General features: G+C 38.9%; 1 long non-coding RNA gene and 1 pseudogene across 1 annotated transcript in view; both read right to left on the bottom strand.

The window, feature by feature from the left end:
- Nucleotides 1-2,357: 2,357 nt before the first annotated feature.
- The window catches only part of LOC122240316, a 41,896-nt gene continuing 16,907 nt past the window's right edge, over nt 2,358-27,346 (bottom strand). Inside the window, exon 3 of the long non-coding RNA XR_006219822.1 lies at nt 2,358-2,981. This is a non-coding gene — a long non-coding RNA (uncharacterized LOC122240316). The remainder of the gene's footprint in view (nt 2,982-27,346) is intronic.
- On the bottom strand, nt 21,185-21,792 carry LOC102960733 (annotated as a pseudogene).

The raw sequence follows: 27,346 nt of genomic DNA, 5'->3' as shown, positions 1-27,346 counted from the left end.
CATCCAAGTTTCCTCTCACTGACATTTCACAGAAACCATCAGAATAAGTGTTCCCCTGGCATCTGAACAGCAACATCCTGCCAACATAAAGTGGTAGCAAGCTAGTTTACAACATTCTTCACAAAAGGTGGGAAGGGACTCTTCTCAGGGCAGGAGCAAAGTCAGTACTCTGAGACTCCGAGAAGGAGTACTCCATAGCTCACTAGTCTAGGGCAATAGTCAACTTCCCAGAGCCATGGGTTACCCATCTGTAAAATGAGAATGGCAATATTTGCAGAGACAGAGTGACCTATCACAATAGAAGAATACAGACTTTTAGATAAACCTAGTCCTGAATACTGTCACTTAATAGTGTAACCTTGAGTGACTTAATTTGCCTGAAGCCATACAATACGAGTAATGCTGAATCTGAAAGAGATCTGTTGGGACAACTTGGTGGCAGCTTACTTAAGGTCCTTATTACAGTACCAAGCACATAAGGAATGCCCAATAAATGAAAATGGTCTATTAACAGTTACTGGATTTTTGCTTACATTTTGGCTATATATTGCTTACAACTGTATGACTTATCTTGCCACACTTGCTTTGTCAACCCCTCAAAAGATTTTTATGAAGATAAAACAAATATGTATTTTTACATGCAAATTTGATCACAGGAAAAGTCCTGAAAAGATATATGCCAAAATGTAGTGGTTGGGGCACCTGGGTGGCTCAGTCAGTTGGGCGTCCGACTTCGGCTCAGGTCATGATCTCGCAGTCCGCGAGTTCGAGCCCCGCATTGGGCTCTGTGCTGACAGCTCAGAGCCGGGAGCCTGTTTCAGATTCTGTGTCTCCCTCTCTCTGACCCTCCCCTGTTCATGCTCTGTCTCTCTCTGTTTCAAAAATAAATAAACGTTAAAAAAAATTTTTTTTAATAAAAAAACAAATAAACAAAATGTAGTGGTTATCTCACAGGGTTATGTTTACGGACAATTTTTGTCCTTTTTTTTTGCTTATCTTCCTTTTCAAATCTTTTCTATGAATATTTTGGTTTTGGTTTCTTTTTTATGCCAAAATACTTTTGTTAAAAAAACCTACATGAGCCATCTCTTTTGGAGGTAAGAGCTAACAAAAGTTTTGCTTTCTCTTAGGAACTGGTATGTGTTTTTCTTTAATTTTTTTTAATGTTTGTTTATTTTTGAGAGAGAGACAGAGACAGAACATAAGCAGGGGAGTGACAGAGAAAGACAGAGACACAAAATCCAAAGCGGGCCCCAGGCTCTGAGCTCTAACTCACAAGCCATGAGATCATGATCTGAGCCAAAGTCAATGCTTAACCAACTAAGCCACACAGGTGCCCCTCTTTTTTTCTTTTTAAGTTCACTTATTTTTTTTGAGAGAGAGATAGGGAGGGAAGCACAGAGAGAGAGGGAGAGAAAGAATCCCAAGCAAGCTCCACACTGTCAACATGGAGCCTGATGCGGGGCTCGAACGCACCAACTGCAAAATCATGACCTGAGCCAAAACCAAGAGTCAGGCACTTAACCAGCTGAGCCACAGGCACCCCTGTGTTTTTCTTCCTAATAATAAAAGTTAGCTAACTGACTTATCCCCTCTTCACTTTGCCAGAGGAACTCAGAACTAAAATTTTAATTCAATTATTCAGTTAGGTCCTTAACTCTTTGCATATTTCTCTTCAATTTCTCTGCCTGCCCCAGTCTTGACTTTCTATTCTAATTTATATTTGTCTTAGCCTGATTTTATATTTCATACTTGTATTTTAGTAATTTCCTCAGTGTTTGTCATAATCCATCATAAACCCTTCATAGAATGAGGCCTGGTATACATACACACACATAAACAACTGATAACTTTTTTTTTTCTTTTTATTTTTTTCTTTTTTTCTTTTTTTTTTAACGTTTATTTATTTTTGAGACAGAGAGAGACAGAGCATGAACGGGGGAGGGTCAGAGAGAGAGAGGGAGACACAGAATCTGAAACAGGCTCCAGGCTCTGAGCTCCGAGCGTCAGCACAGAGCCCGACGCGGGGCTTGAACTCACGAACCGCGAGATCATGACCTGAGCCGAAGTCGGACGCTTAACTGACTGAGCCACCCAGGCACCCCAACAACTGATAACTTTTAAAGATTGCTGTAGCCCGTGTACTTCATTTCACACTTCATGCATTTCATGGAGTTCTTGGTTACAACACTAATGAAAGAATTATAGTAATCTTTAAACCCTATTTCTGAGATTTAAAAAAAAAATGCAAAACCACAAAATCTCCCTGTAATGACTTTTAAAAACCTTAGAACTAGGTCACTTTTATTAAATGCTCAATTCTCAAAACGTATATGTTATAAAACATATATTTTATAATATATAAATTATATAACATAATATATAAAATTTTTGAGAATATCTTTTTTAATTTTAAAAAACTCTATACTTATTCCTCCCCTTCCCTACCTACTCCACTGAATTTTGACATATGCAAGCAGCAGCAAGCCCAACAAAGTCACTCCTAAGGAAAGAGGTCAAAGGCACTAATAAAACCACTCTCTCAAAACCCTGGCATAGAATTTCAAGAGATCCTCTATCAGAACCTAATGCTGCAGCCAGCCCACCGACCTGTGGTAATTTTATGCCACCATTCTCAAATGAGGGGCCTCCCTCAGGCTGGGGAAATAGGAAGTTGACAATTTCCTTCTCCTGCAAAAGATATTCAGGCAGCCAATTTACAAATATTTAAGATGCATACCAACTCCAGGAATCCAAGGCCAAACTAATACACAAAGGAAGGCCTCTGCCAGTGCCTCCTCTCCCTACACCAGGTCCTCCTATCAGGAGTCATTAGGACCCCCCAACAGCTTCACAGTTACAGCTTCCCGACTGCTGTCATACTTGCCATCTTTGTCATCACAGGCAAACACCAGCAGAGACCTTTTGTGGTGCCAGTGCATGCCAAGTTCAGAGACCCATACCACTTCCCAGCTGGTCTCCTATGAAATCAATAGAGAGAAACCATGTTAATAATAAGAGTGTACATTCATTAAGTATTTGCCTACAGTAAGTGATTTAACCTGTTTAACAACCCTATAGGATAGATACAATCATTACTCCATTTTACAAAGAACACTAGGCACAAACAGGGCACAAGCCAGTAGATGACACAGCAAGATCTGAATGTAGGCCAGTTAACTTAAGAGCCTATGCTCTGAACCCCTACTCTCTACTCCCCAGGAAAACAGGACTAGCAGCTGATGTTTGTCGAGCATCTCTTACGAATCAGATGAATTATATTTTACTGAATGCCAGTGACAACTCAGCAAGGCAGTTTTCTTTTTAAAATTTTAACTGCAAAATTAAAATCAATCGTTAAAAAATAACAAAGTTTTTAAATTAAAAAATTGTGAAATTTGCTTCTTCCCATGTATAGTTCTAAGAGATTTTAAACATACATGCACTTTTCTCTTTTTTTTTTTTTTTTTAATTTAAATTCAAGTTAGTTAACGTATAGTGTAATATCGGCTTCTGGAGTAGAATTTAGTGATGCATCACTTACATACAACCAATGCTCATCCCAAAAGTGCCCTCCTTAATGCCCATCACCCATTTAGCCTGTGCCCCCACCCACTTCCCCCCCAGCAACCCTCAGTTTGTTCTTTATATTTAAGAGTCTCTTATAGTTTGTCTCCCTTTCTGTTTTTATCTTATTTTATTTTTCCTTCCCTTCCCCTATGTTCATCTGTTTTGTTTCTTAAATTCCATATATGAGTAAAATCATATAATATTTGTCTTTCTCTGACTTATTTCATTTAGCATTAACACAAAGTAGCTCCATCCACGTTGTTGCAGATGGCAAGGTTTCATTCTTTTTGATTGCCATATTCGATTGGATATATATACCACGTCTTCTTTATCCATTGATCAGTCGATGGACATCTGGGCTCTTTCCATAATCTGGCTATTGATGATAGCGCTGCTATAAACATTGGGTGTGTGTGTCCCTTCGAGTCAGCATTTTTGTTTCCTTTGGATAAATACCTATTAGTGCCATTGCTGGGTCCCAGGGTAGCTCTATTTTTAACTTTTTGAGGAACCTCTGTACTATTCTTCAGAGTGGCTGCACCAGTTTGCATTCCCACCAACAGTGCAAAAGGGTTCCCCTTTCTCCCCATCCTCCTTGCCAACATCTGATGTGCCGAGGTCCAGCCCCAGCAGGTCCAGGGGTTCCCGAAGGATGAATGGCATCAGCGAAAATAACAAATGAACACAGACAACAGCAGTGTGTTAGAGTGGCCGCTGTATTGTGGCAAGCGTGGCATTATATGTGTCAGCAATTTCCTTGTAGTGTGCGTCATCTATGTTTCTCGGCTTTACCTAATTCTAAAAATGTTCCTTTGTGTAATCACCCATTAAGGAACCTCATGGTTATTTCTTTGTAATGTTTCCTCCTGCCTTTTTGCTTATTGATTTCTTCATTCTACTTTCATTATGTATCTACATTTATTTATACTGTATAAAGCGGTTGCTTTGCTATTTTCATGAAAGGTCATCTAACTCTCAACACCTCAAGTGGAACATTTACAGGGACGTGACTTCTTAATTGTTCCTTTGAACCATTTGCAGTACAAGGAACAAAAGTATTTGCTTTGGTCTGGGGTGCCAGGAGGGAGCCAAGAGGGCCCTGGGAACCCACGCCTTATGCGCTCCCAGAGAGTCAAATGTATACCTAGGAACTAATGAACCATTCTGTACCTTAACCCACCAGGTCCAGTTATGCTCTGGAATGCCTCCTGGGGGCCAAGTGGGCCTAGGGGTTGGAGTAACTTGTATCCATGGATGCATTCCTTTGTTGCCAGAGTGGGGATTTTGAACCCATTTGCCCCCCTCCTTGGCTGGGAAATATATGGGGCTATCCTTCCTTTAGGTAGAGAACGGGCAGGCAGGGGTGGCACAGGCTGGATATAAGGTTTCTTTTTTGTCCTGGGGGTCATCCCCAGAAAATATCCCCAAGTTTGCTTCTATGGGTTTATTTTGAATCATCAGTGCCAGTTGGACCATGGGGATGGCCATGATGAGTAACAGGAGGGATACCAGTAGCTTCCCATCTGGAGGGTCGCTGTGCGTTGTCCTTCTGCCAACCATCCAGGCTGTACCATCAGGAAGGCTGGATGGATAGGCTACTGGCAATTTCGTCTTAGTCTTAATTATTACTAATGATGTTGAGCATCTTTCAGTTGCTTATTTGCCATCTTTATATCCTCTATGGTGAAAAGTCTGTTCTAATCTTTTGTCTGCTTTTTAAATTGATATGGTTAAGTTTTATTGAGTTTTGAGAGTTCTTTAAGTATTTTAGATATAAATGATTTTTCTTATGTGTGTTTGCAAATATTTTCTCCCAATATGGGACTGGGTTTCTATTCTCTTAACAGTGTTATTTGCAAAGCAAATGTTTTCCATTTTCACGAGGTCCAATCTATCAGCTTTTCTTTTTTTTTTAATTTTTTTTTTTAACGTTTATTTATTTTTGAGACAGAGAGAGACAGAGCATGAACGGGGGAGGGTCAGAGAGAGGGAGACACAGAATCTGAAACAGGTTCCAGGCTCTGAGCTGTCAGCACAGAGCCCGACGCGGGGATCGAACTCACGGACCGCGAGATCATGACCCGAGCCAAAGTCGGCCGCCTAACCGACTGAGTCACCCAGGCACCCCTCTATCAGCTTTTCTTTATGGATCAAGCTTGTGTTGTCATATCTAAGAGATAGTTACCTAACTCAACAGGAAAAAGATTTTCCTGTTGCTTTCTAAGAACTTTATAGTTTTAGGTCTTACACTTAGGTCTATCATTCAATTCAAGTTAATTTTTGTATGCAGCATAAGGTGTAGGTCAAGGCTTACTTTTTTGCATGTGAATGGTCCAGCACCATTTGCTAAAGACTGTCTATCCTTTGTCCATTGGACTGCTATTGTACTTTTATCAAAAATCAATTGATCCTCTTTATGAGGGTCTATTTTTGTCAAAAATCAGTTGACCCTATTTATGATTTTATATTGCATATATATTTCATTTGTCTATGTGACTTTCCTTTCACCAATATCACACTGGTTGCCTTACGGTGTATCTTAAAAACAGGTAGTGAAATCCTTCAATTCTGTTCTTTTTTCAAAGCTGTTTTGGCTTTCAAGTTCCTTTCCATATAAATTTTAGAATCAGCTATATCTACAAAGAAGCTATCTTAGTCCTTCCAGGCTGCTTTAGCAGATCATCACAGACTGGGTGACTTATAAACAACTCAAATTTATGTCTCTCATTTCTGGAGGCTGGGAAGTCCAATCAAGACACCTACAGATTCAATGTCTGGTGAGAGCTGCTTCCAGTTTCACAGATGGCCATATCCTTGCTGTATCCTCACATGGCAGAAGAGGCAAGGGAGCCCTCTGGAGTCTCTTTTGTAAGGGCACCAATCCCATTCATGAGAGCTCCACACTAATGACCTAATCACTTCCCAAAGGCCTCACTGCCAAATACTATCACACTGAGGATTAGGTTTCAACATATGAATTGTGGGGGAGTGGGGAGCATATTCACTCTACAGAAGCTTTCTGGGATGTTGAGATTGCTTTAGTTCTTTAGGTCAAGTTAGGGAGAATTAACAATATTGAGTCTTCCAGCATGAACGCAATATGTTTCCATATTTATTCAGGCCTTCTTTAATTAGTGTTTGGTAAAACATTAATTTCAACCTCACTATAAATAGGCGACTAAACTAAAGTCATGCTTTCTAGTGGAGTCAGCACTCTGAAATAAGTTCCATCTGCCCCGAACAATTTAATTCTTTCCACTAAATCACACTGCCTTGCAAATAGATCGGTTCATTTTTTTAACCGATATTTTATTTCTCTCATTCATCGAAATAATATATGATTTTTCTTCAAGCTATTATTTCTTCAGCTGTCTATTTATCAATATCAGGATTATGATTAAGATTAAAGTAGAAAATATTTATAGTGTGTTGTTAACTTAAAAAATGCAGTACATAAAATTATATCTACTATATGATCCTAACTACATCAAAAATACATATATAGGGGCACCTGGGTGGCTCAGTTAGTTAAGCATCCAACTCTTGGTTTTAGCTCAGATCTCACACTGTTCATAGGTTCACTGTTCGTAGGTTCAAGCTCTGCGTTGGTCTCTGCACAGAGTGTGGAGCCTGCTTGGGATTCTCTCTCTCCATCTTTCTCTCTGTCCCTCCCCTGCTCACATGCTCTCTCTCTCAAAATAAACAAACATTAAAAAAAAATACATGCATAGAAAAGTATATTAAAATGTTCAATGTTTCTGACATAGGCAGGTCAGGTCCAAGGACCCAGAGGGGGTCCCCCAGGACCAGCCAAAGTCCCTAGGACTTTGCTATCCTAGGGAAAGGACTAGAGCTATCTTCTTCAAAGATTCATTCAAGATGGTCCTAGTCAGTAGAAGGGAACTACCATTTATGGATCACAAGAGTCCAGCACATTCACCTACAAATTTCCCCTTTAGTCCTTACAATAAATCCCAGACATATATTTAACCCCATTTTATAAATAGGAAAATGGAAGATAAGAGAGACCAGCCAAAGTGTCAAAGCTGTTAAGTGGAAGAGCAAAAATATGTAATGAGGTCTGACCCCAAAACCACTTATTCTATCTTTTACACAGGCATTAATCATTCACACATCTTCAGAATTTTTGCCCTAACCACCATCAGCTATACTTTTCTTTATTCAGTAATTTTTTTAAAGTAGGCTCCACACACAACGTGGGCCTTGAACTTACAACCCTGAGATCAAGAGTTGCATGCTCTATAACTGAGCCAGCCAGGCGCCCCTCTTCATTCAATAATTTTTAAATTTTTTACTTAAAAATTTTAGCTAATTTTCACTAATAAATGCAATGACCTGGCTATACGTTTCCTAGTAAGTGTGAAAATATACCCCTACTCTAACTGCATTTGTCACACACTCCTCTACCTCTTCTCAGTCCCGCCCTCTTATTCGCCCCCATCCTTCTCCTCACCACCAGTCTCTATCCCCTCCCCTCTCCTCATCCCTACACCCTCTCTCTCCTCACCCCTTCTACTCCCCTTTCCTCATTCCTGCTCCCTTCTTCATCCCATCCTCTTCTGTACCACCATTCTCTCCTTACCAGCACACTACACTTCTCCATCTCCCTTCTCTCTGGCTTGGGTTGAGCCCTGACAGCTCACCAACAAGTCCTTGTCCAGCAAGAAGACACAGGCCATTTTGTCCAAGGACCCCAAGGCCAGACGGGTTCATGGCAGCACATATACCGTATGCCAGGAACGCTCATGCCTTGCTATGCACGCAGAACAGCTCCAGAATCCTAAGCATTTAGCAGAACAGGCTGGAAGTCACTGAATTCCAGGAGGCCATTGAACCTGGACTGCTCTGGCCCAGAAACAGAATTCCTTTGCCACCAGTACCACCACAAAGAGCACATGGTCAACAAAATCCTGTGGGGGACGCCTGGGTGGCTCAGTCAGTTAAGTATGCAACTCTTGGTTTTGGCTCAGGTCATGATCTCACAGTTGTGGGATAGAGCCCTGCACTGGGCTCTGTGCTGACAGCATGGAGTCTGCTTGGGATTCTCTCTCTCCCTTTCTCTCCCTGTCCCTCCTCCACTCACACACACTCACTCTCTCTCAAAATAAATAAATATTTTATTTATTGAAACATTTTTTTTAAAATCACTGTGTGGGAATGCAAGCTGGTGCAGCCACTCTGGAAAACAGTTATGAGGTTCCTCAAAAAACTAAAAATAGAACTACCCTACGACCCAGCAATTGCACTACTAGGCATTTATCCATGGGATACAGGTGTGCTGTTTCGAAGGGACACGTGCACCCCCATATTTATAGCAGCACTATCAACAATAGCCAAAGTATGGAAATAGCCCAAATGTCCATCGATGGATGAATGGATAAAGAAGATGTGGTATATATGTACAATGGAGTATTACTCGGCAATCAAAAAGAATGAAATCTTGCCATTTGCAACTACGTGGATGGAACTGGAGGGTATTATGCTAAGTGAAATTAGTCAGTCAAAGAAAGACAAAAATCATAGACTTCACTCATATGAGGACTTTAAGAGACAAAACAGATGAACATAAGGGAAGGGAAACAAAAATAATATAAAAACAGGGAGGGGGACAAAACAGAAGAGACTCATCAATATGGAGAACAAACTGAGGGTTGCTGGAGGGGTTGTGGGAAGGGGGATTGGCTAAATGGGTAAGGGGCATTAAGGAATCTACTCCTGAAATCATTGTTGCACTATATGCTAACTAATTTGGATGTAAATTTTAAAAAAGAAAAAAGAAAATTAAAAAAAAAAAGAATGAAAAACAAAATCACTGTGGTTCACAGCCTGTTCTCCTGCTGCCTCCATGTGAATACATGTGCCCAAAAGTGAGGCAGAGGACTGCAAAGCCACACTGTGCCCCCAACACACTGAAAATCCCAGCAAGCAGCACACACTCACCTTTGTCTTGTCAAATATATCTTACCTTAAAACATGTTTTTGAAGTGGCATAATCTTTTATTTAAATATAACTCATATAACATAAAATTCACCTTCTAAAGTATGTAATTTAGTGCTTTTAATATGTTCAAAAAGTTGTACAACCATCACCACTAATTTCAGAATACTTTCAGAAATCACCCCAACAAGTAACCATTTACCTACACAGAGTCACTCCTCATTCCCTCCTCCCAACAACCACTAATTTACTTTATGTCTCTCTGGATTTGCCTTAACTGGACATTTCGTGTAAATGGAATCACACAATATGCAGCCTTCCTTCTCCTGACAATGTTTTCAAGGTTCATCAATGTTGTAGCAGGTATCAGTACTTATTTCCTTTTATGGCTAAATAATATTCCACTGTATCCCATGGATATTCCACATTTTATTTATGTAATCATCAGTTGATGGACATTTGAGTTATTTTCACTTTTTTTAAGTTTATTTATTTATTTTGAGAAAGAGAGAGAACAGAGGAGGGGCAGAGAGAGAGAATTTCAAGAAGGGCCCACACTACCAGCATGGAGCCTAATGTGGGGCTGGAACTCACAAACCACAAGATCATGACCTGAGTCGAAATCAAGAGTCAGACACTTAACCACTGAGCCAAATAGGCTCCCCATTCACTTTTTGACGATTATAAATAATGCTACTATGAGCATTCATTTTTCTGGAGACATATGTTCGATTGCATATTTGTAAATATTTTCTCCCATTCTATGGGTTTTCATTTCACTTTCTTATTTGTGTCCACTGAAGCACAAAAGATGCTGCAATTGGTTTTTCTAGATATTATGCCCTTATCAGATATAAATAAAGTCCAACATATCTTGTTTTCTTTAGTTGCTTGTGAATTTAGTGTCATGCCTAAAAAAAACTAACCCAAGGTCATGAAGATACTTTCTTCTAAGAAAAGTTCTAGCTATCCTATTTAGGTCTTTGATCCATTTTGAGTTAATTTTTGTGTGTGATATGAGATAGGGGTCCAAATCCATTATTTTGCATGTAAATATCTAGTAAACACAATAAAATCAGTTATATCTTGGGGTGCATGGCTGGCTCAGTTGGTGAGCATGTGACTCTTGATCTCCGGGTTGTGATTTCGAACCCCATGTTGGATGTAAAGATTACTTAAAAAAAAAATAAATTAAATAAATCAATAAAATCAGTTACATTTTATATATTGGCATTGAGTAATTACAAAATAAAATTCCTTTAAATATCATTATAAAACCTCCCTGACATGAAATAATTAGGTATAAACTAACAAAATATGTTCAAGATAAAACTACAAAATGCTGATGAAATAAATTAAAAACCTACATAAATGGAGAGGCATACTATATTCATGGATTGTAAAACTGAACATAATAAAGATATCAATTCTCCCAAGCTGACCTATAAATTTAACAGAATTCCCATCAAAATCCCATCAGGATTTTTTTTGTAGATATAAACAAGTGATTCTAAAATTTAATTGGAAGGGCATAGGAAGTAGGAAAAAACAAAATAATTTTGATAAACAAGTATACAGTTGGAAGAACCACATGATCCAATATTAAGACTTATGATACAGTTACAGTAATCAAGACAGAATGGTACTGGCAAGGGAGTACACACAGATAGAATCATACAATATATGGCCTTTCTGGTAGCATATTTTCAGACATAGGCCCACACAAATATGGCAAGCTGATTTTTGAAAAGACACAAAGGCGATTAAAGATGAAAGGATACTTCTTTCAACAAATGGCATTAGAACAATTGGACATTTATATTATAAAAAAAAAAAAAAAAAAAAAAGAACATCAACCTAAACCTTACCCCTGATACTAAAGTAAATCAAAAGGGATCATAGACCTAAAACTATAAAACTTCCAGAATGAAACATAGGAGAAAATCTTCATGAGGTAGGATTAGACAAATAATTCTTGGTTTTAACTCCAAAAATACAATTCACAAAAGACTAAGTTGACAAATTGGACTTCATTAAAATTAAAAGCATTTGTTTTATAAAAATACTGTTTGAAATTAAGAGAGAAGCTACAGAATGGGAGAAAGTATTTGCAAATAACATACTCAAAAAGAATGGACTTATGCCCAGAATATATAAAGAAGTCCCAATACAAAACAAAAACAACTCAACTTAAAAATGGGCAAAACACTTGAACACATACTTAACTAAATAGGATATACAAATAGAAAATAAGCATATGAAAAGACACTCAACATCATATGCCATTAAGGGGAAAGCAATTTAAAACCATGATGTTGGGGAACCTGGGTGGTTCAGTCGGTTAAGCATCCTACTCTTATTTTCAACTGAGACCAGGATCTTGGGCTCATGAGATCAAGCCCCACACTGGGTTCCACACTGACAGCACAGAGCCTGCTTGGGATTCTCTCTCTCCCCCTCTCTCTCTCTCTCTGCCCCTCCCCCACTTACACATGCACTCTCTCTCCCTCTCTCTCAAAAGAAAATAAATAAACTTAGGAAAAAACCATGATACATACCATTGCACATTTATTTGAATGGCTAAAATAAAAAGTACTTATAATTCCAAGTGCTGACAATGATGCAAAGGAGAGCAAGTCAAACCATCATACATTGCAGGTGGGAATACAAAATGACACAGTCAATCTAGAAAACAGTTTGGCAGTTTCTTATAAATCTAAAAATATTCTTACCATATGAACCAGCAATCGCACTCTTGGGCATTTACCCTAGAGAAACGAAAACTAATGTTTTCCAAAAAAAGTTTAGGCAGCTGTATTCATAATTGCCCAAATTGAAAACAATCCAAATGCCCTTCAATTAGGTGAATGAATAAACTGGTACATCCACACGATGGAATATAACTCGGTATGTATCAATAGTGCCTAGATAAATCGCAAAGGTATGCTCTCTGAAAGCCCATCTCAAAAGGCTATAAACAACATGATTCTATTTATATGACATATGTGATAAGACAAACTACTGGTGATATCACTTCAGTGGTGGCCAGGTTGGCATCAGGGGAGGTTATCTCCATAAAGAAGTCCATAATGGAGTGTTTGGGGGCATGTGGTAGTTTCCTAGGGCTGACAACACAGTACCACAAAATTGGTTGTCTTACAGCAACCAAAATTTATTCTCTCACAGTTCTCTCACAGTTAGAAATCTGAAAACAAGGTATTACCATGGTGATGCTCCTTTCTGAAACCAGTAGGAGAGGACCTTACTTATCTCTTCCAGTTCCTAGTAGTCCCATCCTTGCATTCCTTGGCTTGTGACAGCATAACTCCAATATCTGCTTCTTTCTTCACATGACTCCAATATCTGCTTCTTTCTTCATCCTGGTGTTTTCCTCTTTTTTAAAAGACACCAGTTATACTGGATTTGAGCCCATCCTAATGGCCTCATCTTAACTTGATTACATCTCCAAAGACTCCAAATAAGGTCACAATCACAAGTACTGGAAGTTAGGACTTCAACATATCTTTGTGGGGGTTGCAGAGGGAAGGATATAATTCAACCCATAAAAAAAGTGATAGGACTGTTCTGATTCTGATTACAATGGTGGTTTCAGGGATCTGTTCATGTATTAAAACTGATAGTACTGTACATTTTAAAAAAGCTACTCTACTGTAAATTTTAAAACAAAGTAAAAAAAGGAAGAGTACAGGCATAGGGATGTCAACTTTCATTTTGCCAAGTTGAGGACACTTAATATAAATATACTGTCACCACTTACTATTCTCATCATTTTGTTGAAGAAAGGATTGATGACTATCAAAAAGTAAGAACAACATAACCTCAAAATAACATCAGTCTGTTCATTACCACAAATTTACAGTACAGGTAAGTTCATTTAAAACAAAAGAGGATTATTGGCCAAATACATAATGTAAAAACTGAAAGAACTGAAGAGATAAACAGACAATTGAATGTATAGTTGGAGACTTTGATACTCCACTTTGAATAATAGAACATCTAGATAGAAGATCAACAGAGAAATAGAAGACTTGAACAACAGTATAAGCTAATATATCTAACAGGTATCCATAGAGAACATTCATCCAATAACAGTGGATTACATAATCTTCTCAAGTGCACATGGTATATTACCCAGGATTAAAAAAAATATGTTGGGCCATAAAACAAGTCTGAACAAATTTAAAAGTATGTTCTCTGACTACAATGGAATAAAATTAGAAATACAGGGGAAAAATTGGGATTCACAAGTAAGTGAAAATTAAACAACACACTCCTTAAAAAAAAAAAACCTCAATGGGTCAAAGAAGAAGTCACAAGGGAAATTAGAAAGTACTTAGCTATAAATGAACATTAAAACACAACATGCCAAAATCTATGCCATACATTCCCTCTAAGGCATTGCTTACAGGGAAATTTATATAGCTATAAATATATATATTTAAAAATAAGAAAAACCTCAACTAACTTTCTACCTTAAAATACTAGAAAAAGAAGAGCAAACTAAACCTAAGGCAAGCAGAAGGAAATAAATAATAATTAGAGCAAAAAATAAATGAAATAGAGAATAGAAAACAATAGAGCAAATCAATGAGACTGAAAGTTGGTTCTTTGCAAAGACAAATAAAATTGACAAGTAAAGCTACCTGACCAAGAAAAAGAGAGAAAGAAAACTCAAATTACTAAAGAGGGGACATCATTACTGACCTCACAGAAATAAAATGAATTATAAGGAAATACTACGTATGTCAACAAATTAGGTAACCTAGATGAAACAAAATGGAAAAACTACCAAAATCGACTCAAGAAGAAATAGAATAGAAGCAACCCAAATGTCTATCATTGAGGAACAGAAAAACAAAATGTGCTATATCAATATAATGGAATATTATTTAGTCATAAAAAGGAGCAAAGTACTGATACATGTTACAATGTGGATGAACCCTGAAAACATAATGCTAACTGACAAAAGCCAGACACAAAAGGTCACATATTGTGTAGTTCTACTTATATGAAATGTCCACAATAGACCAATCCACAGAGACACAAAATAAATTAGCAGTCAGTAAGGACTGAAAAAAAGGAAATGGGGCATGATTACTAACAGGTACAGAATTTCTTTTGGGGTGATGAAAAAAATTCTGGGAGATAGTAGTGATGGAGCACTGCTCTATAAAGAATATAAGAATGCTAAATTGTACACTTTAAAAGAGTGACTTTCTGGGGCACCTGGGTGGCTCAATCAGTAAAGCATCTGACTTCGGCTCAGGTCACGATCTCACAGTTCCTGAGTTCAAGCCCCGCATTGGGCTCTGTGCTGACAACTCGGAGCCTGGAGCCTGCTTCAGATTCTGTGTCTCCCTTGCTCTCTACCCTTCTCCCACTCGCATTCTCTCAATCTCTCTCTCTCTCTCTCTCTCTCTCTCTCTCTCTCAAAAATAAACATTTAAAAAGAAAAAAAATTTTTAATATGAAATTTATTGTCAAATCGGTTTCCGTACAACACCCAGTGCTCATCCCAACAGGTGCCCTCCTCAATGCCCATCACCCACTTTCCCCTCCCTCCCACCCCCCATCAACCCTCAGTTTATTCTCAGTTTAAAAAGAAAAAAATTTTAAAGAGTGAGTTTTGGGGAGCCTGGGTGGCTCAGTCCATTAAGCAACCGACTCTTGATTTCAGTTCAGGTCATGATCCCAGGGTCACGGGATTGAGCCCAGCATCAGGCTCTGTGCTGAGTGCACAGAGCCTGCCTGGGATTCTCTCTCTCCCTTTCTCTCTCTGCCCCTCCTCCGCTCACATGCGCTCTCTCTCAAAATAAACAAACTTTTTAAAAAATGACACACATTTGAAATAGTGCCATAGTTAAAATATTAATGAAGTCTCGCTATAAGCAGAAAATAGAAGCAATGCAATCCCCACACCACCCCCAATTTGAAAAATCTGCCAAGAATTTCATAATTGCAAAACCAGCAGCCCAGGTGAATTGTATACTGTACTTATGTAGTTGCCACATTGGGCATCCTTCAGCTGGCAAAAAGAAAAACTATAGCTTTTGTATGCTTCGGGAAATTTCTCCAAGTTAGATTTTTCATGTGTCCACTTTACATTCACTTGTTATTTTTTTTTTTTAACGTTTTATTTATTTTTGAGACAGAGAGAGACAGAGCATGAACGGGGGAGGGGCAGAGAGAGAGGGAGACACAGAATCAGAAGCAGGCTCCAGGCTCTGACCATCAGCCCAGAGCCCGATGCGGGGCTCGAACTCACGGACTGCGAGATCGTGACCTGAGCCGAAATCGGACGTTTAACCAACTGAGCCACCCAGGCGCCCCTCACTTGTTATTTTAATGTAATGTCACCTCTAGTGTAATATCATAACACTGTCCTTTAAATACTTTGTTAGGTAATATTTTGTTAGGTAATAATTCTGATTACAGAGCTATGAAAGGTGCCCCCTAAATGTTGCGAGATGATAAAAACCTCATGAGGAAGGCCCATCATCATGATCTACCAAGCTGACAATTTAGAAGGGTACACTCCGCTGAAGAGTATAAATCACGCTAAGAGATTTTTAGAAATAAGCATTAAAACAAATGTCCAGTGACATTAGTTAACTCAGAAATGGATAAGTTTTGAATTGTATAAAAGTTCTAAACATGTGTCCCCCTCATAAAGAGAATTGGCCTTGAAATTCCTTCGAAATTTTCATCTCTGCTCTAGGTCTTAATAGTTGTGAGAGATGCCTGGCTAGAGGCTTAACTCTCACAGCCTCAGTTTTCTCATTGAGAAATGGGGATAATAATAGGATTTGGTTCACAGGAGCTCTCCTGAGGATTAAATGAGCTAATTCACATAAAGTGCTTTTTGAAGTGACTGGTACAGAATATCAAGAAAGGCTCACGGTAATAGTAGTGGTAGTTTTGTTGTGGTTATTTCATTTTATTTTTTTTTTAATGTTTTTATTTATTTTTGAGACAGAGAGAGGCAGAGCATGCGCAGGGGAGGGGCAGAGACAGAGGGAGACACAGAATCGGAAGCAGGCTCTAGACTCTGAGCTGTCAGCACAGAGCCCGACGTGGGCTCGAACTCACAGACTGTGAGATCATGACCTGAGCTGAAGTCGGACGCTCAACCGACTGAGCCACCCAGGTGCCCCTGTTGTGGTTATTTCAAAACGTTAGGTGGCTTATTGCTCCCTCAGACCTGATATAGTTGCCTTACCTAGGAGCTAAAACCGTCAATGTCAATAAAAATCAGAACCGTGGTATCCTATTAGGAAAAGGTGGTTGAGGATTGACTATAATGTGGCAAGAAGGAACTTTCTGGGGCAGTGGAAATCTGTATCTTTATTGGCGTGTTGGTTGTCAAATTTCATTGAATTATACTGTTAAGATTTACACATTTCACTACAGGTAAACTTCCATTCAGTTTTTAAAAATTAGCATGTTGAGCTAATGACTGCCCTGTTGAACAAAGGCACCACTTCCTAATGTTTAACAGGTGAGAGACAGAAATCATTTTTGAGGCCATGCAAACAGGGTGAAACTGGTTTTTCTTCCTAGCCTAAGACTACAAAGTTCCACAGATGTGAGATGGGTAGAAGACAAAGAAAATGAGAAGCAATGTAGTAGCTTCAAGCTCCACACCAGCTTCCCTATATGTAGGTTTATGGCAGAGGGAGAAGGCAACAAAATGCCGACCGAAATTTGAGGGACTCAAGAATAAGACAAGTGTACCACCTCTAGTGTGGCATTTGAGAGTATTACCCCATAGATGTCTCCTGTACCAGTGGACAGGGGCATGCAGTAAAAAGGGCAGCATGCTACATCTGGGCAAGGAGGCAGGGAGAACGCTTGGGTTTCCAGAAGCTCCCCTGTACATCCCCTGAATGCCCAGCCTGGTCAAGGAAGAGACAACAACAGTAACAATACATTTGAAGGCTTACTATGTTCCAAGTACTTTCCTAAGTGCTTTATATGTATCATCTCAGTTAATCCTCTCAGAAATCCTATATAAGTCTTAGATACTATTATTATTCCCTTTTCACTGGTCAAGAAACCAAGGCCAGGATGGTGAAAAGGCTTGATCAAGGACATATAGCTAATAAGTGGTAGAACCTGGCAGGGTGTATGCAGATCCCTCTGTCCTCCAACTTTTCTTCTTCAAAACTGTTTTTTCTCCTCTGAATCGTATTAGAATCAGCTAGTTAGTCTACAAAACAAAGCCTGCCAGGATTAGGGCTGCATTGACTCTATATAAATCAATTTGCAGAGAACTGAAATCATAATAATACTGAATCTTTGAATTCATGAATATAGTTTATTTCTCCATTTATTTACGTCTTCTTTAATTTCTCTGAAATTTTACACTGTTTAAAGTTTTCAGTGTACAGGTCTTGCACATATTTAGTTGAATTTATCCCTTAGCATTTCATATCTATTGATGCTACTATACGTGATTTATTTACATTTTCAATTTCAATTGCTTATTGCTACTATATATAAATACAATTAAAGCTTTTTATTGAAATATAATTCACATACCATAATATTCACATACCATAATAGACCATAATATTCACCCTTTTAAAGAATATAGTTCAGTGGTTTTAGTATATTCACAAGGTGGTGCAGTCATTATCACTATCTAATTCCATAACATCTACATCACTCCAAAAAGAAGCTCTATACTCAGGGTGCCTGGGTAGCTCAGTCAGTTAAGCATCTGACTCTTGATCTCAGCTCAGGTCTTGATATTGGGGTTTTGAGTTCAAGCCCATGTTGAGTTTTGCACTGGTCATGGAGCCTACATAAAAAAAAAAAAGAAACTCCATACTTATTCCACCCCATTTCCACCCTCCCAGCCCCTGGCAACTACTAATCTGCTTCTATTTCTATGAATTAATTATTTCCATAGAATTAATTTTTATGTAATGACCTTATATCATGAGACCTTGCTAAACTCACTTATTAAAGTGTTTTTGTAGATTCCTCTGGATTTTCTACATATATGTTCATGTTGTCTGAATGAGTGGATATACAAACAGACAAAAGCCAGACCATGTTGGGGCGCCTGGGTGGCGCAGTCGGTTAAGTGTCCGACTTCAGCCAGGTCACGATCTCGCGGTCCGTGAGTTCGAGCCCTGCGTCGGGCTCTGGGCTGATGGCTCGGAGCCTGGAGCCTGTTTCCGATTCTGTGTCTCCCTCTCTCTCTGCCCCTCCCCCATTCATGCTCTGTCTCTCTCTGTCCCAAAAATAAATAAAAAACGTTGAAAAAAAAAATTAAAAAAAAAAAAAAAAAAAGCCAGACCATGTATAACAACAGAACTCTGACCCACAACCCCTGCAGCAACCACTCTAGGAAGCCAAATTACAACCTCTGAAGCAATCAACCCAGAATGGTCAGAACTCGATCGGTGACAGCCCACTTCCCTATTTCTTTTATCTTGCTTCTAACTCAAGGCCAAAGAGAAAAAGATAAATATGCTCCCCAAACCATCACATAAGATGCCGACTTCTAGTTAACCCATCTCTAGCTTCCCCATGCCAAGAGCCTTCAATCAGTGCATGCTGAAAGCTTTCCCTTTTTTTCATTAGAAAACTTTCCTGGCCCCTGCCTGACTCTTAGTCTCTCCCAAAGCCAAGTGTTTGTGGCTACCTGCTATAACAAATTCTGAATAAATAGCCTATTTTCACTTGAGTGGTCTTCATTTGTGAATTAAGACAGTTTTACTTCTTTTTTTTTGCTTGTTTGTTTACACTAGGACAATTTTAACCCTCCATTACCCTATCCTGCAGTAACATCCACTACTGGCTTTATGTGGATTAAAACTGCATTTGCCAAGAACTGTGAACATTCAGAATCTTTACATGAAGTCACATGGTTGATACAGGCACATAGACATCTTCCAACACTAACAGAATACATATACAACACATACCAAATGGTCTTGATGGATAAATTTGCTTCATCAGATACTCATATTTAGTAAAATTCACAGTTAATGCAGAATTTCATTTTCTTAATTTGCATCTTTATTACACATTTTTTCTAAGATTTTAATTATTTAAAAAAACCACTCATTCATTCAAGGTTGTAATTTGCAGGGCAATAAACAATGGGTTCTAAGTTTCTTAAAGGTGTCTATAGCAATTTAAAATACCAGGAGTCTTCTTTTCTATTTGTAGCACCTGATTTAAGACCCTTATAAAAACAAAGTTTAAATTCATTTAGTGCATTCATTAAAATTCATTGTCACTGTTTCTCTTGAGAAAGACTCATTTCAATTGTTATTTCCCAGACTACCTATATATATAGAGACAGCATGGGTGTATATTCTTTTCAATTGGGTAGAATTTTACTCTCAGAATTTATAGCTAGAACAAGAACTTGCAGCATCTTTGAATGGCCTTTCACTCAAAACAATGGTGATAATAATGCATAAAACAGATTTGGGATCCGACCCCCTACTTAACATCATCAAACATGTTTCCAAAATACCCTTGGAAAATATTTAAAAATATATGAAAATTCTACCATATGGTACACCATCATTCTCTAACCATTTCCCAATTGTTCATTTATATCAGTTGCAATGTCTTTATAAGTAACATTGTGATGAACACCCTCACCCACAGTTCTAAGCAAGAATGATTCTATCTTTAGGATAATGTCAACTAAGTGGCTTACTGGGTTAGACTACAGATGGTTTTAAGGCTTTAGTATACTTTACCAAATAATCTCCAGAACTGAACAACTCCTACCAACGTTAAGTTAATGTGACCACCAAGTGGACTTGTTTGGTAACAATGAGGCAAATTCAACCACAAATCTATTAGATGCCCAAGCATCTCAAAACTATCACACCAAAGAAGCAAGGAGATAATCATTAATGGTGATGAAAGCCAAAATTCAAATTCTTTAAAACATTACTCAGCTTTAAATCATGATTTAATTAAATCATGACTATTTTTAAGAAAATTAACTCATTAAATCATGATTATTTTAAGGTAGTAAACAGAAAGGCTTTGCACAAAAAAAATCGAATGTTTTTCAAAAATAAAAAGTTAAAAAGAGAAAGAGAAAAGTCAGTACCAAATGACCAAAAATTTTTATTTGACTAAATTCTATTTCATGCATAAGCATGACAGTCTCCCCTGTTTATTAGACTTTGGCAATTAAAAAAAAAAAAAAACAGGTACAGAACAGATACAGAACAGAACGGTGAAAATGCCAAGGGTGAGGGTAGTCTACAGTTTTACTGTAGGATAAATATACATTTTTTTAAAAGGCCTCTCTCCCTTTGGCCATATCAACTCTCAGTTCAAATCATTAAATAGAAAAAAAAAAAAAAAAAAAAAAAAAAAACAAATCATTAAATAGAAATTTTCTTTTTTTTTTTTTAGTTTTTTTAAAATGTTTATTTATTTTTGAGACAGAGAGAGACAGAGCATGAACAGGGGAGGGGCAGAGAGAGAGGGAGACACAGAATCCGAAGCAGGCTCCAGGCTCTGAGCTGTCAGCACAGAGCCCGACGTGGGGCTCGAACTCACAGACCGTGAGATCATGACCTGAGCCGAAGTCAGACGCTTAACCGACTGAGCCACCCAGGCGCCCCTAGAAAGAAATTTTCAAAATCACTTCTTTACTTCTCCAACATCTTTGATGCTATCATCATCCACCTCTGGCCATTTTTCCTGAATGACATCAATTATGTCATCTGTAAAGTCTCCCTGAATGATGATTTCATCCTCTCCTGTTACTGAGGCACCACAGGAGACTTTTTGAGCAAAAAATCTTTGTGCTTCTTTTAGATCAATTTCACAGTTGCAAGGCCACATACTCTTGTTACATATTTCTTCTTTGCTCTGGGAATTTTGGCTATCATAACCTTTTGTGGTACAGTCTTCTTTTTTTGCTCTATTTGACCCCTTCCACCTCTCTTCTGCTTTTCTTCTTTTCTTCTTCCCCTGCTGTGCCTTGACCCTCACTACCTCCAGCTTCTTGTTTGGGCGAATTTTCTACAGTAAGTTTTGCAAACTCACTTGGAAAATTCTTCTCTAACCACTGTCGACATTTAGCGACATCAGGCATATATTCACAGTACTCTGTTAGTAATGAACAGACTCCACAGTAGAGGACTCAAAGTGGGTAGTCTTCATGTAACTTGGTATTCCCCCTCGGCTCTCCTTTGCAATCATGCCCACTGGATTCAGAAATATCAGCAGCCATCTCACAAAATGCCAGCTGAAGCGATATATGCAACTCCTCTTCCCCGACCAGGGCCACCTGAAAGCCCGTCTCAAGGCAGTTTTACTTCTTTATTTCCAATCTGCAACCTTTTTATTTTTCTTTGCCTTGCTTTATTACTCTGGATAGGACCTCAAGTATAATGCTTAACAAAAGTGGTGAAAGCAGGCATCTTTACCTGGTTCCTCCTCTTAAAATATTAAGGTATTAAAAAAATTTTTTTAATGTTTTATTTATTTTTGAGAGAGAGAGAGAGAGAGAATGTAAGCAGGGGAGGGGCAGAGAAAGGTGAAGGCAGAGAATCTGAAGCAGGCTCCAGGCTCTGAGCTGTCAGCACAGAGCCGGATGGCGAGGCTCAAACCCATGAACCGAGAGAGCATGACCTGAACCGAAGCTAGATGTTCAACTGGCTGAGCCATCCAAGCACTCCAAAATATTAAGGTATTTTTTTTTAACTTTTTTTTTTTTTGAGAGAGAGAGGGAGCACGAGCATACACATGAGCAAGGGAGAGGGTCAGAGGGAAAGAGAGAGAAAACCTTAAGCACGTTCCATGACCAGAGCAGAGCCTGACTTGGTGTTCCATCTCATGACCATGAGACCATGACCTGAGCCAAAACCAAGAGTTGGACACTTAATGGACTGAGCCACCCAGGTGCCCCTAAGGTATTTTTAATTAAATTAAATTAAATTGTTATAGTATTTATATATATTTAAAAGTATGGGATAATAGTTCGATTTTTAAATATCAATATATGCAGTATGCTAATAAATCTTTTATAACGATTTAAATTTATGATGAAAAGTTTAAATGTCAATTAAAAATTGAGCAAGGAGTTACACAGATGTTCAAAATTCTTTTATAGGGCAATGAGCAAAGTTTGAAGCAGGCTCCAGTAAAGGCCATCACTGAATCTGGGGGAGTTGGACAATGTCCAAGTTTGTTAGCAGAGGCTGACCAAGATTACTGGGGTCCAACCTCAGTTGGCAAGGAGTTGTCTTCCATTATGCAGAATGAGGATGCAGAGTCAGAAATTGAAGAGGTACTAAAAATAAATAAAATTACATTTTATGCACACCTGAGATTATGAATGAAATTTAAATTCACATTATGATTATAATAATTATTATAATGATAATTAGCACAGAGCCTTCTAAAACAGATGCAGTGCTTTGAAAACCTCCTGCTGGTGGGGAAAATCATAAATAAGAAAGAATCTTTCTTTAGTTGGCACAATTCCTTCTCTCCCTGGGCATCACCTTACTAACTAGAACTGAAGAGCCATATTTGCAATGCTAATACCTGGCCCTGGGGAAAGGCCTACAGTTACCCATCTTGCCTGTTTACCATTTCTAACTTCCCAAACAAAAAGCTGCCCAAGTGTCAGCAGCAGCTCCCATTAACCAAAAAGCAAGGGTCTCCTAAAGAGAAAAGCAATGGACACAGGTGGGCACCAACTTAGTTGGAAGTCATATCTGCCTACCAGTTGCAGAAATCCACCTGAAACAGTCAGGGACAAAGCAGCATGTGTCCAGTCCTGATCTTCCCCCAGGAAAATATATCTTATCAAAATAAGGCACATTCTGCACACTTGAAGCACTGGGTAGACTCCCTCAGCCCCCAGGGAGCTGGAGAAGGGATTTGGAACAAAATCCAAGAACCCTCCAGAATACCCAGGGGATCCAGATACTGGAACTGCTCAAGCATGGAACTGGGCCAGAGGAGATGCTGTTCAGTTATAAAAACTGACTCTTTCAGCATCTTAGTCCTTCCCCTGGTTGGAAGCATCCCAGACTGTGCATTTCCAACCCTGACAAAAAGCAGTGTTGGGGGTGGGGGGGACTATACCCCCTAACTAACTCTGCATTGGCTCCAGATTAGGCTGAGTAGCCTGCAGAGAAAAAAACTGAAGCAAAAGGTGAGAGCAACTTTAAGTTTCTCCAGCCCCAGAGACAGTGGATATGGGGAAATCAGAACAAGACATGGGCAACTGGTAAGGTAATCCTCCCCAGCTTTTGTCAAGCAACTGCAGTAAAAGAAATGTCAATAGAAGCACCTAAAAGAGGCAAAGCATTGCAGTGCCCATGGTAATAATACGGTTGTCCCCAGTTCTCATTCTAGATACTAAAGAATATATCCCATCCAGCAACAAGTCCAAATTCTTTCCTGGCAACAAGATGTGATATACAGGGGCATCTGGGTGGCTCAGTAGGTTAAGTGTCCAACTTTGGCTCAGGTCATGATCTCACAGCTTGTGAATTCGAGCCCTGCATCAGGCTCTGTGCTGATAGCTCAGAGCCTAGAGCCTGCTTGGGACTCTATGTCTCCCTCTCTCGCTGCCCCTCCCCTGCTTATGCTCTGCCTGTCTCTCTCTCTCTCTCTCTCAAAAATAAGTATTAAAAAAAAAGATGTAATAGATTCAGCACTCACAATAGGCTAAAAGGGTACGTCAAAAATTAAGATGAACACTCAACCTAGAATGACAAAACACTTGAGGAAAACTAACATCAAAAATCACACACACACACACACACACACACACACACACACACACACACCCCACAAAAGAGAGAAGTAACACCTAAGAAAATAGCATAGACCAAACAGAAGATGACTTGGTTCTTCTCTCCTCTGAGTGAGGGGGAAGAAACTGGCTCCGGGTGTCTTACACCTAGGCCCCAGCTTTGAAATTCGCAAGCCAAGAATTTGCCTCTTTTGTATTCTGGTTCTATTGGGACAACCTCCCTTAAGGCAGAGGATGACTCAGAGTCTAGTCATCTGAATAGAGAGTTACATACTGGATGAAAACACATGGGTTTAAAGATCAAAATATTTTCCCAGCACACCAAACAAAAGATTATGTTATGTATGTTACAATGTTAATGTAACAAACAGTAGAATTCAAGAGGAAAGCACTAAAAGAGACAAGTAGTAGTGTTTCATATCAATAAAAGAACAATTAACAAAAACAGTATTGCATTTTTATGTATCTCACATCAGAGTTTATGAATATATAAAGCAAAACCTAATATAAATGTCAGACTTCCGAGTTAAGATGAATTTTCTCCCTTAATACCTAATGAAATGAGCATAAATGGTATACACGCACGTCATCAACATTAGCCAAACTAGACTGGTGGCCAAGAAAATAACCTGAAGAGTCTGAAGCAAATGGAGAGATCCAACTTAGCTTAGCTCCCAGTAGCATTCCTGGTGAATTAATAAGATCCTGAAGACTCTTGCTAATGCCATCAAACCCGCAGTGATCCAACTCGAATAATAATCCATATCTCTTACCTCTTCTAAGAAGTAGCACCTATGGCTCCTAGAGAAGAATGGGGAAGGTAAATAATGGGGCTGACTCTCAAACAAAAGGGAAAATTTCAGAACTACCCACTGAACTGGGAGAATGTCCCAAAAAAGAGGAAATCCAAATGGATGATAAACTTTGACAAGATTGCTTTAAATAAAGCCCGCTGATCAAAGGCCTCCAGGAAAATATCTGAAAGGGCGGGCCTACGCCAGCCGACTCCATCTTGTTCTGTGTCCTTCACCTTGACCACACCTCCTCCCCTTGAGTAACCCCCCCCCTCACCTGCCTAACAGGACTCGGACCCTTCCCCAGGACCCTTCCCCAGCCAATCAGCTGAAGCCATAGCCATTACCTCACCAACTGCCCCTAGGCCCCAATAAAACCTTTGTCCTTTTGAAACTCGCTCTCTTTCCCTGGTATCTCACCGCTGCGTTGGTGCAGGTAGGGGATTGAGCTCGAGCTAGCTCGAATAAAGGCTCTTTGCTTTTGCATCGGACTCGGCTCCCTAGTGGTCTTTGGGGATCACAAATTCTGGGCATAACAATATCCATAATAAAAAAGTTAGATTTACCTTCCCACAGCAAGGGAGAAAGTACTCCAGAGGAACCTGTAGAGGCCTCAGCAAGAGAACCTCGGAAGGAGTTTCTCATATTATTTGGACTTGTACTAGATTATTCCCTGAAAAGTCAAAGAAGTAAGGACCAGTTATGGATTGGAGGTTGTCAAAAAGTTGGGGCAATTTAGTGGCTGGATAGCTGAACAATTTTTATCTGGAAGTAGGAGGATTAAAGCAAGGCACCTGTTGTCATTGGTAAAGGAGCAGCTGTCACTCAGTTAAGTCAGAAGTAGAGGATATTTTATTGTTTTTATGTCTTGTTCTAGAAATGGTCACAGAGTGGCCTTGTGTACCTCTTACTTATAGTCTAGTGAGTTTGTTTATGTTCTTTTGAGAGCATCATGGCCTGGCTGCTAGCTGCCAGTAAGGAAGCTTTACACTTTCTCAAGATAATCTAGTGATGAGGTTCGTGAGCAAATGGCGAAGAAAGGATTCTTGAGACATCTTTGGTGTGAAAAAGTGATTTTATTAAATCACGGGGACAGGACCCGTGGGCAGAAAGAGCTGCACAACTGGGGCTGTGAGGAGTGAATGATTATATATTTTTAGGTTTGTGGAGGGAGGGAGATAGAAATAAAGTAAGTTTCTAAGGAATTGGGAAGCAAGGCTTTCAGGACCTTGAGGGGCTGGCTGTTAAGATAAGGTTACTTTTAGTCTTTAATAAAAACAAAAACATTAAGGCACTAAGGCAGCCATGACTTGCTTGAGGAAGGTCACGTTCTGTATGTTTCAAGTGTCTATCAGTGAGCTGCAAGCTGTAAGGAGATTTAATTTAAGCTGCATTTCTCTTGCCTTTGTTTTCCTCATCACTAGTAGTAAGGTAAATGCAAATTATAGCAACAAATATCTTTTTTCATGCATGAGATTGACAAAAATAAAAAAAGTGATAATATCTGGTGCTAAGGGAAATGTAAGGAACAGGTTTTCTCACACATTATATAATATGAATTTTTGTAGCTTTTATTATTATGAATTTCAAACATATATAAAAGAAGACAATGGTATAATGAATTCCCATTATATCAGCTTCAGTCCACTTCTCTCCCTCTAGTAGAAATAAATTATTTCATCCATAAATATTTCAGTATGTATCTCTACCATTATCACACCTAAAAAATGCCCCCATTCCTTAATTTAATGAATTATCTAGTCAGTGTTCAAATTTCCAGTTGTCTTATAAATATACTCAATTTTATAGTTTATTTGAATCAAGATCCAAATAAGGTCTACACACAGCTTTTTAAAGTAATATGGCATTATACATTAAAAACAAAAAATATATATACCCTCTGATCTAGGGATCCTAGTCCTAACAATCTAAGAATGAATCTGTGAGAATATTTTTTAATGTTTCTTTATTTTTGAGAGAGAGAGAGAGCAGGGGAGGGGCAGAGAAAGAGGGAGACAGAGAATCTGGAGCAGGCTCCACACGGTCAGTGCAGAGCCCAGTGCAGGGCTAGAATTCACAAACCGTGAGATCATGTCCTGAGCCAAAATCAAGAGTCAGACACTTAGCTGACTGAGCCACCTAGGTGCCCCAAGAATATTTATTGTGGCATTGTTTGTAATAACAAAAAACTTGAGAACTGGGGCACCTGGGTGGCTCAGTCAGTTGAGTCTC

The sequence above is a fragment of the Panthera tigris genome, chromosome A1 (genome assembly GCF_018350195.1).
Source record: "Panthera tigris isolate Pti1 chromosome A1, P.tigris_Pti1_mat1.1, whole genome shotgun sequence".
In the NCBI taxonomy this organism is placed as follows: domain Eukaryota; kingdom Metazoa; phylum Chordata; class Mammalia; order Carnivora; family Felidae; genus Panthera; species Panthera tigris.
Note: the sequence above shows the minus strand (reverse complement) of the source record. Positions and strands in the feature narration are given on the sequence as shown.